Below are 5,634 nucleotides of genomic sequence, written 5' to 3'. Positions count from 1 at the left end.
AAATGCGGTCTCGCCCACAAGGAAAGACTAGCCAATCAAAAGCAGGAAGCAGCAAATTGAAATTTCCGAGTGATCTTATTGGCCAGGGCGATGTCCGTCAACTTCATAGACGCGCACAAACCACTAGTTGGTTGTTTGTTTTGAAGGTTCAAGTTTGCAACGACTCTGCCTACGCACTTTTTATATTTTCAAAAATGCATACCGTATTCGTTAATTTTGGCTCTGTGAATGGCTGTAAACTAAGTACAGGGTATAATTATATCATTTAGAGTATGGCTGCAATGCATGCACAAATTTGTGTCATCAAATGAGGATGCAAATACGCAAAATTCATGAAACGGTGGTGTGTAAACAGTACCAGGGAGGCTTATTGCATGTATTGAGATTTTGAAGTGTGCAAATCTTTGCACTCTCCGGAAGAGAGAAGAGCCACCAGAAGTTCAAAAATAGAGAAAAGGTAAGTTAGCAACTAAGAAAGTAAGTTTTTTAACACCTAAATAAATTGTTAGTCAACAATAGAGTGCTGCAGGGCAGATATATTTTTGTAGGCCAACCCAGAAGTTAGCATTACCCTCACCCTGCTTCCCTTGACAAACCCGTATAATTTTTCCACTGGCTTTAAATACATGAAAAGTCAATAAAAGTTTACGATTCTTACACGTTTTGTTCATCATAATAATGGTCACAAATTCCTAAGTTCAATCGCCAGAAGTAAAAAGCTAAACGTAGGCTATAAACGAACCACACCACGATTACATGACAACTTCATAAGCTTCTGACAACTCATTCAGTCTTTATTGAAAACATTTTCCCTGAAAGTAAGAGTAGTTTGCAAGAGCATAAACACATTGAGGCTGTGAGAGCAAACTAATGTGTAGATGGGTTTTTTTCCTGATATTTAATGTTCTCGACAACCTCTGTTGGGCAGTTTAGCCGCTTGTTAGCTATTTCCACAGTCCCTATGTAAGGCATTTCACCAAAAAACGCTTCAGGACGAGGGAACCGGCAGTGCTAAAATGGTAAACACTCTGGGCCCTATTTTAACGATCTAAGCGAATGGTCTTCTTAACCATTTATGGATGGAGCGCACCCGGCACATAGTCTAAAAGGGTCCTTATTCTCTTAATGAGTAATAGGTGTGTTTTGGGTGTAACAAGCAATAAACCAATCAGAGTCTCATCTCCCATTCCCTTTAAAAGCAACTTGTGCTTGCACCATGGTGGATTCGCTATTTACATGATGGAATTCGCAAGCTGAAAAACTGAACGCTTCTCTAGCAAGTAAACTGATCTGCCCGGGCGCAAGGTTAAAGCGCGCAAGCAGACCATCTACGGGTCAAAGTGTATGCGCCTTGTGGTCCCGCCTGTAGGCGCATATTGTTTACGCGCTTTTTAAATAACCAAAAAATATTGCGCCATTGACCGACTGATATTTTTTCAAGGCTATATTTTTTTTGTTCAGTTTCAGCTGCCTCACAATAGCAACACGCCAACATTGCGCCTGAACAAACCTCGGTTTCAGACCAGCAGCCCATGGGCAAACAAATAGGTGCAAATGCATTTGCTATTTAAACAACGTGGCGCAGGGCGTAAAAATAATAACTGCGTCGGGCTGAAACTAGCAAAAAACATTTGCCTGATGATAGGGCCATCTATTTCAGTGCAGGTAGTTTCAGGTTTCAGACAAATTCCAATTAGAAGTGAGCATTCCTATGCCCTACTCGCTCCGAAGAGCAGAACATGACCATAAATGATTATATTACTTCCTTGTGAGTGACCATCGCAAAATAGTCCCGCCCTAAAATGTACATAATTGACCTTTCGCAGGGAGCTTGATTGACAGGTGATCTGAGCAATCATACTTCATCATCCGCCATTTTGTCCGACAAAGCAGTCAGGAGAGATCGTAGATTAAAGTGGGAGGATTTGAACTTGAAAAACGGAATGTAGGCTTCTGACGCCTTTCCGCGGATAAAGCAACATTCCTTCTTATGGTCATTCTTGTTTATTTGATGCTATAAATGAGCTAGAAAGAAGTATTTATTGTTTAAATTTCTTTAAAAAAAAAAAAAAGGACCAAATTTGAAAGGTGGGACTTTGTTTCATATTTTTAGTATCAAAAGTAACCGAAAAGTAACCTGGTCTGTCAGTGTGTTGTCAGTCTCCTCTCTGCTCCCTGATGTATTGTTGGACATAGAGACAGTAACTAAGGGGGGGTGGGTCTTTGCGAACGGTCAATTGGTTAGGCAAATTCCCATGGCAGTTAGGCAGTTAGGGTTAGGCAAATTCCCACTGCCACCCCAAATTTTCCAGAACAGCATATTTTTTTTATTTCTGTGGGTGTGGTCAACTCTAAGTGGGAGTTTTGTGTTATATAAACCTTGAATTACATCAATGCAGAGGTAGGCAAGTCTCATTTTATAAGTAGGTGGATTTCATTTTGAGCCCATGCCTCTCCAGCTCCACTCAACAAAGTGTCTGTAAGAATAATTCACCCCTGCGAGGCCTTCACTGAATGATGTGCTTCGCCCACACCGTTAAGAGGCACCTAATGGTGAGAGTTTGACTTGAGCTCAGTAATAGTGCTTCAAGCTAAAGCCTGTGTTGGATTCCACCCACGGCGCTGAAGCCCTGAAACCTCCTAGCCCCTGCAGGGCTTCAGCTACAGAAGGACGGTGTTATCACATATGGTAAACACACATCTTCAGCTTACACCCACAAAGACCCAACCAGCAGAGCAGAACCCTTTGGGAACTCCAGTCTTTTATATCTCCAAGCTAGCAGTGATGATGATGTTGTTCTTTATAGACTAGGGTTACATAACCAGATCTACGTCAGCATACGCTTTACAAGAAAGTTTCCTTTGCTATTTTTTTTTCTCTACAAAACATGCTACAGCAACGTTGAGACCTTTTAACTGCATATTAAGTTTCCTGGTAAATATGCATTTTGGCTGTACTATTATTTTTGGTGATATTCTTTAACTTTTTAATGTAGCCGGAGTAATTTATAGAGTACAATAAATAAGGCTTAGCAAAATGGTACCTTGTTGTCATCTGCTTGTACTTCTATTCCAAAACAAAAGCAAGAAAAAATGCTAAACATTCTCTTAAGGGGAAATTCCATCCGACAATGGAAATGAAACCTGCAAGCCATTGAGGACGAGTGCAATAACATCTGTTGGGTCGACAATGGATAAGCTTGAATAATGGGGGTGGGAGTGTGACTCACTGCTTTCCAGTAAGAAAGTGATTCAGCCCCCTGGTTCACTGACCTTCAAACATGATGCCCTCTGTGTGCGACAGAATAGTTTAGTTCTTCCCGCAGCTGTCCTCAGGTCCATGATGAGGTCATCACCGCAAGTGTTAATGGCCCATGCACTCGCTTATGAAGGTGAACTATTCATGTTTGGGTCGGCCGCTGAAATAGTTTTTTTTAATGGAACACAATCTAAAATGGTCCCCCTGTTTTCCTATAAATGTACATATGTGTGAATTATTGAGAAAAACACATTTTTGTCAGTGATTTGAGGGCTGTGGTAATTTCGACGATGACTAATCACAATGCGTGTGATCAGTCCAAACCTTTTATTCGCAACAAGTGCCACTCTGTTGGAACAACTGGCCTCTTTTTATATTTGCTTGCTTTGCCTACTAACTGATAGTTGTTTATGATTTTAACATTTCTAGTTACCCCTTCTACTCTGCTAACTAAATTCCTGATGTTGATTATTTACATTCCCAGAAAAAAAGGTTTAGAAATAACAAATATTTTAATTACACCAATTCCTGTTAAACACTTTGATTGAATGAGCAGCGTTCAAAGCTAAATGACTCTACAAACATACTGTCACGGTGTGGTGGTAGTTGACGTCACAAGATGAAGACGAGGGTAACGACAGTCTTTATTGAGACTAACTCAGGTAGGAATAGACACAACCACGTTCAACATTAAAGAGAACTGACAAGGGACTGAACAGAACAGGGAGTATAAATACACAGGAGGAGATGAGGAAACTAACTAGACAAAGGTGGAGAAAGGTAAACTTATCAGGGACTAACGAGAACAGGTGCAGACTAGACAGAACATAAATGTGTCATAACGCCCCCCTCGGAAAGGCTCGCGCTGTGATGGCAAAAAAAGTAAAAAGAAAAAAACGCAGTGACTTAGGAGGAGTGCGTGGAGCTGGTGGCGGATGGTGATGAGGAGGAGTTGGTGGAATTGTTGACTATGGTGGAGCTGACTGTGGGAGGAACCAGGGAGGAGTCTTGATAGAGGGGGCGGACGGAACCTTGGGACCAATAGGCGGAGACGGAACCATGGTGAGTGGCGGAATAGCCGGTGGAGCCAAGAGGCTGACGGAACAGGGCGACATCGCAGGCTTGGAAGGCTGTTGCTGAGCCACTGACTCCTGGGACTGAGGCGATGTTGAGGACTTGGATGACCAGGGCGACGATGCTGCCGGAATCCCGGAAGTCCGATGTGGAACCTGGGCGTCGACCTCAGGAGCCTGACCTGGAGAGACGAGGGAGCCCTGCGGAGCTTCCGGGCCGACTAGCCGTGGAAGTGATGAGGGATCGGTGAGCAGAGGCGATAGTGACAAGAGGACCGAGATGCTGAAAAGATGGATCTCGCATCCACTTCCAAACAAACTCTGATGTGGTTTGCCTGAAATATGAACACAACACGTGTTAAATGCATGTAAACAAACTAAAAACAGGACATGAGGTCAGAAGAGAAGACCCTAAAAAGGACAGAATGCTCAAGAATACCTTTTTCTTTTCATAGTCGCGATGTTGCCCATCACAGTTCGGTACAGTTATCAGAACCGCATCTCTTCACAGCAGATCTTCATTTGTATGACGGAGGGATTCCTGATGCTGTTTTGACTCCTTTCACTCCTCGTGAGTTTCAGCTGCTCAAAATACCATCATATGTTGCTATGCATTTACAACAAGCACATTTAGCCCAGAGCGCAGCATTGTTTTGGATGTTCGGTAAGTTCCGTTGCGAAATATACATAATAAAAACCAACCAATCAGGTTGTGAACATATCCCTCTACCGTTAGGTTCGATGTTAATGCCAATGTAAACACTAACAACATGACATCATGACTTTTGCGTAAACATACACGCCAATTTCGAGTCAAGTGGCGTGTTATCTCGACGCATTTTCAGCTATCCGCGTGTATGTCTAGGCCATTAACGTCCGCGTCATTCCACGTGTCCGTACACGAAATGTCCGAGCAAAACAAAGCAAAATGTACATCTACATCTGGGGAGCTATTTTTTTTTTCCTAGGATGGTAAGGGAACAGTCATAAATGCCATGAACCCCAGTGACGGTTAAGTTTAGGGGGTTGAGGTAAGTCATATATTTATATATACAGTAATGTAACGTTAAGTCAACGGCGTTCATAAACACACTGAAAAGCGATTATGCGTGTTGATAGCACGCCAAAAATGTAAATACGAATTGGCGTGTCATACACACGCTACTTCATGAGATCAGTCTGACACTAAGCAGACAAGGACTTCATGTTTTTTGGGGGTCGGACCAAGCAAACCGAACTACAAGTGTGAACGCACCCTTTGCTGTTCTAAATCGTCAGCCATCGCCACACATCTTCAGCAAA

This window comes from Pimephales promelas, chromosome 23 (genome assembly GCF_988280905.1).
Source record: "Pimephales promelas chromosome 23, fPimPro1.hap1.1, whole genome shotgun sequence".
NCBI lineage: Eukaryota > Metazoa > Chordata > Actinopteri > Cypriniformes > Leuciscidae > Pimephales > Pimephales promelas.
The sequence above is the reverse complement of the archived record's forward strand: the minus strand, read 5'-3'. Positions refer to the sequence as shown.